The following is a 10,664-nucleotide window of genomic DNA, read 5'->3' as shown; positions in this document are numbered from 1 at the left end:
GAAAACCAGAAAGCACTAACTAAACAAATGTGAGTGAGAGCTCATGCTACTAGACAACCAGGAGGTCACTTCATCCACTAAAGTACAATGGAGGGTAGCCATGTCGAGTGTCCCAAAGACTTTGGCTATATTCATGACAATGTTGCTTTAGTCAAGCAAAGAATTGCATGGTGACTTTGAAATATTTTGAACTTATTGATCCTGAACCTTTCTTTAGAAGATAAATGAGTATCAGAGATTCTTCATGGACCCCAGTCGACATTTATAAATAGAAAATCTTTGTCAACTTGAGGCCAAATTGGCTAAAGAATTTGTCTAATGGCTAAAATAGAAGGGACTTCACACTTCTGAAAATATTCCAAGTATAGTCATGGTGTGGACATCCATTGGCCTTTAATCATTCAAATAAATGTGTGTGCATACATATATGCACACACACACACATATATATATATGAAAACAATATATTTATATACTGTTAACACTTTATTTATTTATTTATTTATTGTGGTACGCGGGCCTCTCACTGCCGTGGCCTCTCCCATCGCAGAGCACAGGCTCCGGACGCGCAGGCTCAGCGGCCATGGCTCACGGGCCCAGCCGCTCCGTGGCATGTGGGATCTTCCCGGACCGGGGCACCAACCCGTGTCCCCTGCGTCGGCAGGCGGACTCTCAACCACTGTGCCACCAGGGAAGCCCTACTGTTAACATTTTAAATGTTATGTTTCCATTGCACCCTCTGTTAACTTTTGATCCAGTCTGATAAAACAAAACAAACTAGGGTTATACTTCATGGTAAGAAGATACATGTACAGGCTCTAACTCTAGTGAAAGAAGAGGGTTTGTAAAATTTGTTTCAATATATGGCATGTGGGCACCAGCTGAGGAATATTTTGATTTATTCATAAGATCTGCTATGATATTATCACAATATTTGCATGTATCTCAACAGTGCTAGTCTTCCCACCTTAAGTGCATATTACATTTAGCCCTCCTAGATGACCCTTACACAGTGCTCTTAAGCGTCCTTAAAATATATATTCAGTATAGACGTGAAATTGTATTGTTCATGCCAGTTTCACCCTTACAAGGAAATCCGCTCCGAGGAGACAACTGAACAGCCCACTGATGCTCGGGGAGAAGGACTAAGGCCTTTCCTCACGCCTTCTGCTTCCTAGGCTCTCCTCTGCAAGCACGTGAGAAAAGGCATCCAACGTGGCAGAGCGACAGGTCAAAAGGTCAAGGATCAATACAGCGATATGTGTTATGGTATTTACTTGATTAAGTGAGCTCCATAAAATATTTAAAGAGGTTTATACTTACCACTTAGGAAATACTAATCAAATGAATAGAACACAGAGACTTCTCAATTTCTTGTTCTAATAGAAGCAAACAATAACATGTAATATGTACTGTTTTAGGACCTTCACAAATACCTGTATTTAATGGGAGTTTTCACCCTGCACGTTTAGTTTCTGCTAACCCAGGAGTTATTATTAAAACTACTTGGGATTCCTCCACTACATCTTATTTAGTCAGTGGTAGGAAGTAGCTCAATAACATGCTGAGTAGAAGGGGATACCCATCTGGATTGACAAAATGCACCAGAGTTAATCCTCGAAAGTGAAATTTCTGCATCCTATGATCAAGAGTTGCTGGGCATTTGATTAAATACCCCAGGCATTTGGTCCCCAACCTACTTTTGTTTCTCCCCACAACTGGCAAACAAGAGAGATTAGACCAAGAACCTGAAGAAACAAAGTGTGTACTTTAATACAGAAATGCTTTTACCTGTCATGCCTGCTGTGAACCAAGTGGGCTGAGCTTTCAAAATGTTAGTCAGCTTAATTCCCAGTTGGTGGCACTGGGAAAATGTAGCCATGCAGTCTTATTGCTCTGTTTCTGTTCTTTAACTGCCAACTGGAATACAATAGAGGAGTCAAAGGGAAACAAAAGAGAGATGGATCCAAAAAGAACCCGAAGGATGAACAAAGCACGCAAAGAAAATGCTAATGAGTCAAAGACACCGCTCACCAAAGTTGGCATCCCAGACTATTTCCACACTAAAGATAATTATGCTTCAATTAATTGCCACTTTTCCCCTCAAAACCTCATGCTTTACAAACTACAAATTATCTAGTGGAAATTCCTCACTGCAACGCTTCAGGAAAAGTCACAGGATGTGCTTAACCCAAAGAGAGAATGGCTACTGCCATGGTGCTCAGACATGGATAAGATACATTTTACATATTGTGGGAGATTTTGGTATAAACATAAAGGGTAGTGATGTTGAAAACACTAATATTTTTAGACTACAAAAAGAGCCCATGAGCTCTTTTTTGATGGAAGACAGTATCTGTACCAAATAAAGGGGACTAGATATTTGAGAATTCTCACATTGTATCTACAGGCACCTGGAACTTTCCATATGTCTGGCTCCTCCATCACCTCTCTGTTGTCTTTTGTACTTTTTTTCTTCCCATGCAGACATTATATTATTATAACAGTACATGCAAGGCTGTCACTTACCATGAAATCTTTAGTTTCCATTTTACTTTTAGAATACTTCAAAGTATTCCATTGTCTTTGGTTTGATCACATTTAAGAATTCACACACCAAAAGTTAAACTTCATCAAATGTTAGAGAATCGTATGCCTTTCCCCCACAATAAGAATTATAATGTACTTAATTTATTTTATTTAAATATGCATGATACACTGAATTATAATTTACTAAGCTCGAAAGCATGGAAAAACAATAAAAAGAATGTAATTTATGCATAAATAAAATATATGAAATAGCCTCGCTTTAAATGCCTCAAATTGGTCACAGTTGAGACAATGCATATAAAGCTTTATATTATGGGTTCCTGTGTCAAATTGAAATCCAAAACTTTCTTTGGGCTGGGATAATAATAAATAAAATTAAATGTAACCTCAATGTATGGGACATGACAAAACCTTACCTCATTAGATGGGACATCTAGGATGTTGCACTCTCCATGTTATTTTACTAATAATGCTGCAGCAAACTTCTAATAGTCTTTCTTATAGAACATTGTTCTTCTGGGTAATCAGAGTCAGGGTATTAACCAGATGATCCAAAATAGAATACAAATTATAAACAATTTTTGTTGTTTCTATTGTTTCAGCCAGTCTGAAAGTTCAAGATAATAAAACAAGTGTTAAGAATTTTCCACTGGATACCAAAAAGAAAAAAATATTAAGGTAATTCTATATATTACCACGAACGTGCTAGCATTTCATATTTTAACTTCCTTATATTTTAACTTCCTTATATATCAGTTTTTGATCCCACAAAGTATTAAAACTCAAATTTTATCTACCCCCAGACATAGCAAAGTGGTGGTAATGTGGCAATTTTCTACTTGGAGGCCTGAATTATCTTCCTTGATCATCTGCTGTGCTCAAATTCATTATAAAAATGACCAATTTACCATCTCGCTTCACACGAGGAAGACAATTCTACAGAATGTGGGTCCCAGGGTAGAACAACCAAATGCTACCTGGGGACAGATGAGCAAGCTAAAGCGTGTGTGAGTAACTTAGAATGTTCCAGTTATTCTTTTGCTTATAACACAATTTCTATACTCCCCATTAGGAGCTCCAAAAACACACACTTGGAAGCAAGAGCCATGAGCACACGTCATTTTCAACTGCCGGAAGCCAATTCACAATATATCGCTTACCTTGTAGAGAGATGGAGCAGGGCTCATGATAGGATGAGTGATGCGTAAGATGTTCTCCAGCTCACTTCCCCTGGGATTTATGCTTCCAAACCTAGGAACACCGCCCGCCTGCATGGAAGGAATGCTAAGCAACGCGGTCAAACGACCGACGCATTATGTATAGCTTTTCAACTTTGTGAAATCTAGAAGAAACTGTAAAATAAGTTCACAAATAAGCAAGTATGTGTCTATAAAATCATGGCACAAATTTGCTGGACGAATACACAGTTTAAATAAGGAAGATCGGGGCTCATAGTTTCAAGTGATGGGCTCATATTTTTAAGTTTGTGTGAATAATATGCTTTTTCTTAGAAGCTGAAGGACTATTGCCTTCTTGGTTACAGGTTTATGAGAGAGATTGTTTTGTATTGTACAACACAAGTATTCCACAAGGAAATCACTGGATCTGAATTACAGATAAAACGTTGGTCAAAGAGTCAATTTTTTTCAAAAGCACCCAAAGGAATAAAGAAAAGAAGTGAATCTAAGAAAAATATATGAGAAAAAGGTATATGCTCAAATTCTCATTTGACTGCCTCGATTAATTTTTTTGCAAAAAATGTCACCAGTTTTGTAAAGGCATAGCTTCAAATCAGACTTGTTTCTAGTCTAAATTTAGCCTCTGTTCCTTGTGTCATATATCTTCAGGCATGAGAAAAAAAATCAATGCCCTTACTCACCTTTGGAAGAATTTCACTGCCAAGTCTCTGTGGCTCTATGGGATCCAATAATCCGTGGCTCAGTATCGCTTTTTCTATGACACCTGTAGAAACGGCCTCTCCTTCCTTTCTAACAAAATATAGCAACAAAAGTCGTGTAGTTTCTGAATAAATTAAACAGAGGCTATTAAGCACAACTTCATCCTACAAGGAAATGTGGTTTACATTTTCTAAAAAAAAGTTACCTTCGCTTGATTTTTCTGAGCCACTTAACAACTTTCTAGGGATAACATGAACATATATTTTAAAAGATAGTTTGAACGACATTTTCTTCATATATTTTAAAAGATAGTTTGAACGAAATTTTCTTAAGTATGTTGCAGCTAACTCATATATTACAAATAGTACTTATTTTTCTAAGAAAATAGACAATGGTAAAGCCTATCAAACTTCAATTCCCAATTTAAAAATATCTCCAAAATCAAAACCCTTTTTAAATATGAGAAACCACAATCATGTCTTGAAAATCAAAAGTTTTGATAAAACAGAAGACCCTTCCAGGCAGTGGAGTAGAGCATATCAAATCCTAGGAGAGAGGGTGGGTTAAACTTTTGGGTGTGTTTTACAGCATTTTTTTTTTTTTTTAAAGAGTTGGGAGAACAGGCAAAGTGCCATCACTTTCCTTGAGAAACATAAATACAAAACCAAAATCAAAACCCAGAAGTCTTGTTTCCAGCATTCTTCACACACCTGATTTAAACCTTAAACGTACTTGTTTCAGCCTGGGCACACTTCTTTGGGCATATCTTTTTTTGTGTGTGGTATGCGGGCCTCTCACCACCGTGGCCTCTCCCATTGCGGAGCACAGGCACCAGACGCACAGGCTCAGCAGCCACGGCTCACGCGCCCAGCCGCTCCGCAGCATGTGGGATCCTCCCGGACCGGGGCACGAACCCGTGTCCCCCGCATCAGCGGGCAGACCCTCAACCACTGTGCCACCAGGGAAGCCCATGGGCATATCTTAATACATTCCCCGCAGCCCCACTCCATCACTCACTCCATCAGCCTGAGAATCTGCAAATTAAAAATGCAGTGTTAAAAAAAAAATTCCTTTTACCTTTGCTTTTTCTTGTAAAGTTCTAGAGAAGAAAACACAAAGCAGGTTGTTTCTCACTGTATATGTGACATGTGACGTCTTGGTTAAAAGTGACATAGCCATGTTGCACTCTGACAGGTCTAGTGTTAAGACCTGACAGATATAAACCTGCAAGAACAACCTCCCTGCCACAGATATTTAAGCTCATGTTCAAACTTTGACTTGATAGTCGCTTTATTAGCTTTTGCGCAACAGTGAGTGCTACTGTCTTTCAAGTTCATTATAAATTATGCTATTCTTCACATTACTGTCAACTTAAGCTCCCGTTTTACTAAAATGCAGGTATTTTAACCGCTCATCAGACCTGTGCACATTTTTGAGTTAAAGAATTAGATCAATCCAAACTCCAGTTCTCAAGGGAGACGTTCCATTGTTTATCAGGCCATGTCTACACTGGCTGAGCAAAGCGCTCGGTTCAGAGGGAGAAGCGCCTTTGGCAGCTAGAGTCCACATAGCTGACCCATGGAGGCTCGGGTGGGGCTTCTTCACCTAATTACATAACAGCAATGAGATTCCTGAGCATCTGATGACAATGACCCGTGCTGTTCTAATGTATTTACATGGTAGTCATTTAGAATGTAATTCAAAGAACCTATAATAAGAATGCTTACACATCACAGGCAACGATGAATGTGGGTATTGAAATACCCGATAACTCAACATTTGGTTTAACCCAATCATATTCTTCCTAAACAAGACAATGGTGGCATGATTTTAAAATGCAATGCTTTTTTTAAACTGGTCTAGATTAAGCTTATAGCTCTGATTTTATATTTATGGAGAACAATCTTCAGAGTTCAAATAATTAAAAAGATTAGTTCAATCTCACAGAAAAAATGGGTCGAAATGGTAATTGATGTTTTGGAGGAAATATTTACACTCTTCCAACTTGCACCGCCAAAATTTAGTAACAACTGGGGTGCATTCTATTCTGGGGACAGTACAATGCCCTCAGATCATCTTGAACATGGAGATCCTTTCATCAATTTTTAGAATAAAAAGGGGTTTAGCAGAAATGTTCTTCTACCAGCTCTGAAATTATAGGCTTCCCCCTCCATCCACCCAAACACACTCCACCCTGTAAAATAATAGATACAACACTAATCACATTTGGAATTTTGCCAGGATTCCCCCATCGGTGAGCAGGCAGAGTTGGGCCAAATTGTCCTGAAGGAATAAAGCCTCTCTCACGCCCATGGGTGCCCTCAAAGGGTGTTAGGGAGCATCCATTCCAACCCTTTGAAGAAAGGAGGAATGTGTGGGAATTTATCAAAACTGTGCTCCTCGAGCGTCACTTTACATTGCCCCGAAATAAATTAGCTGTGTTTATGCTATGTAAACTCCAAACCCCAGTTTCCCTAATGCAGGTAGAATTACCTCCCATTTTTTTTCTGCTACTCCCATCTTCAAATTTTTGAGGACAGGGGGTTAGTCTCTCTGTTTAATAATCATTCAATTTAGATGCTAAAGCCCCTTTGTCTGGGAGCAAACTCCTAGCTTCAGACTGAGTCATGGAAACACACTTGTTGGCTAACTTATAAATTACCACTCAAATTCTAAAACCAAAATAAATCTAGGTGATCTAAGAACTGCTTTACATAGCCAAGTCTATCTAAGATAAATTGAATCTAGTATCTTCTTTTCCTATGTGAAAGCCCTAAGAACGTCTAAATATAAAACCACTGTTGATATCTTTGCCTCACCCTGTTTGAGCAACTCGTGATGATGATGATGATGATGACAACGGCAGAGCAAACACCCTTATGGTACTTACGATGTGTCTGGCACTGTTCTAAATGCGTTATAGACATGAACTCATTTAACCCCCATGACAACTCTGTAAGGTAGGTACTATTATCTCTCTTTTACAGATAAGGAAACGGAGTCACAGGGGCAGCAAGGAACTTGCCCCAGATCACCTGGGCAGGAAGTGGTAGGGCTAGGATTTGAATCCAGGCAGTCTGGTCCCAGAGTCCTTTTACATTGCTTCCCTTCTCTTTGCCCTGCCACGGTCTCCAAACCCCTGTCATTATGCATAGAGATTTATATCAAAACATGGTTTCTATACATGGGCTCTTCCTTTCCTTTATGAGTGGAATTAATATGCCTGGATCTAAAGCTTTACCCTATGAACTGTTCAGGGCCCTGGGCTTGTTTATCTGCTTTTTCCTCAGGCATTTTCTTCTATATTGAGCCAGCATCTCCTTCTTTCAGAATAAGTTCGATGCACTCAGAAGCAAAACTGATTCTCACTAATCATTGTTTCGGGATACCATTTACTCCCTGTAAACTTAAATCCTGGAAGATGCTCACTGAATGTGAAAATAAGTCAGAAAAGAACTGTAAGAATAAAAGTGATTAAGTAGGGCCTTTAGTAGAGTAGGTACCTAATTGCAGCCTAACTGAGTTGGGCCTCCTGAGGTCAAATCCTGACACCACCTTTCGCAAGTTGCACAAGTTATTTATGTCTCTATGACCTAATTTCCTCACCTATAAAATGGGAATAAAAATGGTACTACCGCTGAGGGTTTTGAGGATTAAATAAACTAAGCCCTGTAAAATGCTTAACTTACTGCACGGCACGTAGCAAGCACTCAATCAATGTACACTATTGTTATTTTATTATTAGATTTAGTTTGTATAGATTAGACTTGAGCTGCAACTAAGCACTAACAATCAAAAAGTTTTGCCATTTCAGTGTAAAAGCATTAATACAGATTTTGGGAAAATTGGATGTGGTCGCAGGAAATTCTTTCAGCCCAGGGACAATCTGGCTTTAAAAATTCACCATGACATAGCTCCACAAATAATTTCATTCCCCTCTATTTGGTGAGAGCACAGGCAAGTTACAGAAGATGACACAACTACCTAAAAAAATCATCAGAGCTTACAATGCTGTCAGACACCCGCCTCAAGAGCCAGAAGTAGTTATTTCTATATGGTTACGTTTTAAGTAACATAAAAGGATTACTTGCTTAATTGTTTGTTTTCTATATCATAATCCAGATTTCTGCACAGAGTTACTGAAGAGACATTGACCCGGGCAGCAGAGATGCAATTTTAACGACTGTGCAATTCAGCAGCAGGAAAACTGTCTACACACCCAGCTTGTCTTTTCTTTCTTTGCTCCCTTCCTTTCTCTACATTCTAAAAGCTTAGGCTTATGCTTAAGTCCCAACTCTTTGAGGCCACAAGGGAGATTTAGAAATGGCTGCTTAGGAACCTGAAATAGAAATTTCCATCAAAGAGAGAGTAATATAAGTACTAGAAGAAGATGACTCGCTGAATGCCCACTAGCAATGAGCTCTTCGGTAAATGTTATACAAAGAAAACGGAACAGATTGAAACCTTTTTTCCTTTCAGTTCTAAAACAGACACAGTCACCAGAGAGAGAAAGCAAGAAGCCTGGAGGCCCCAAAAGAGAACTACGGAGAAGCTATTCTAGGTAAAGCTCACACTTTTGCCTGGATGTTCCTAGGACGCTGAATTGCATTTTTGTGGTCTAGGTGCCATGGGACTTGGGAACCACTTGCTGGTCCCCAGGGGGCTAGCAGTGAGCAGGGGAACATTTCCCTCATTTCCCAGTGCCTCAGACATGGGGTACTCTTTGACAATCCTGAGGGGAAGAAAATACTCATGTATAAAGTAGTACCCTAATCAAGAATTAAAATTTTGAATAAAGGGGTCAGTGTGTAGCCTCATTTGATACAAAGAGAGTAGACAGAAAAAGGAATGGTGAGACAAACACAGAAGGTGTTCATTTTAATCCTACACTTGCACCTGTGAAAGCTCACTACCGTCCATCTTCAGAAGGCTCAGACCTATCAACACAGAGACGAGCGGACTTTCGTTCTGAAATGAGATTTTAGCAGTAATCAGGTTCCAGTTCTCCAGATAAGGAGGGTGTGTCCCAGAAGGTCACCAGCCTAAAGGATCATTAAGTGAGGGGCAAGTCTAGGATTAGAACTCATGGAGATAGAAGAAGGTGGCTGAAGTATTAGAGAAGAAGTAAATTTCCTGACAGCAACTGTTATTCCAAAGAAAATGGAAAGGCTGGGAAACAAATGTCTTCTACAGGCAAGAGAGGTCAGCAGCCTCAGCTGGGAATTATCTACACGAATGACAGAGGCATGAGGAGGAGATGCTGTACTTGGCATTCTGTGACCAACAGGATGTGGAGAACAGGGGCGATGAGGAGTCAAAGAGCATAATCTGGTTTCTTACTTGAGATGCTGAGCCATCCGGAGCAAAGGAAATGGACCGTCTCAGCAATTCCATGGGAAAGTTATCCTATACTCAGGCTTTCTATCTGCGAGCATCATTCGGTCAACGGAACACTGTGCCAGGCACGAAATTCTCCTTAACAAATAAAATTCTCAGTCGCATGTAGCAGTGTCATTTTTTTCTTATTGCCACATATGAGGGTCTCATTTAAGGCCATTTAAATCCTCTAACTTGAGCGACTTTTAAAAGGATGCTACCTATTTCGTATCATATACAAATGACATTGATTTTCCAACACCAGATAATCTCCAAACACCAAATGGGAAGTTAAAAAAAAAGGAAAAGAGCAAAACCAGATCTGCCGAGTGGTCCTCACTGACCACTCTGCAGACCTGCTGTCATTTCTCATTATCCTTTTTGTATGATTCCCCACACAGATTCAACCCAGGTGATTTGGTTCTTAGCAGAATGAATGTGAATTAATTCTGATCATAAATTTTAATGAGACAACACTTCTCAGATGTTCCAAATGCAAAACTTATCTTTTTCTGTGGTGAAACTGGAAATTCTTTTCTTCGGAAACCTTGATTGTTTCACCTCTGCTATTTTGTCCCAGTGGAACAATCTGCATGTCAGTAAGGTTGGATGCGACAGAAGTGGACTCTCAGGTTTTCCGTATCCTTACCTCCATTCCATGGTTACATATTTCTCCCTCCCTTTCATTCACAAGTCTTATAAATGCACAGAATTACAAGTCGTACAGCATGGCATCAAGCTTGATCTTGCCATTATGCCTGATTGTTCAAAATTACACTAGTCCCAGAATGTTGAAAGGATTCCTTTCAATATTTTCTCTGTTGGTTTATGAAGTGGCAG

At 39.4% G+C, this 10,664-nt stretch overlaps 1 long non-coding RNA gene across 1 annotated transcript in view; it reads right to left on the bottom strand.

Annotated features, from left to right (window-relative positions):
• Positions 1–4,516: 4,516 nt before the first annotated feature.
• The window catches only part of LOC136792217 (uncharacterized), a 29,386-nt gene continuing 23,238 nt past the window's right edge, over positions 4,517–10,664 (bottom strand). The window contains exon 3 of the long non-coding RNA XR_010835685.1: positions 4,517–4,538. This is a non-coding gene — a long non-coding RNA (uncharacterized lncRNA). The remainder of the gene's footprint in view (positions 4,539–10,664) is intronic.

The sequence above is a fragment of the Kogia breviceps genome, chromosome 12 (genome assembly GCF_026419965.1).
Source record: "Kogia breviceps isolate mKogBre1 chromosome 12, mKogBre1 haplotype 1, whole genome shotgun sequence".
Classification (NCBI taxonomy): Eukaryota; Metazoa; Chordata; class Mammalia; order Artiodactyla; family Physeteridae; genus Kogia; species Kogia breviceps.
Note: the sequence above shows the minus strand (reverse complement) of the source record. Positions and strands in the feature narration are given on the sequence as shown.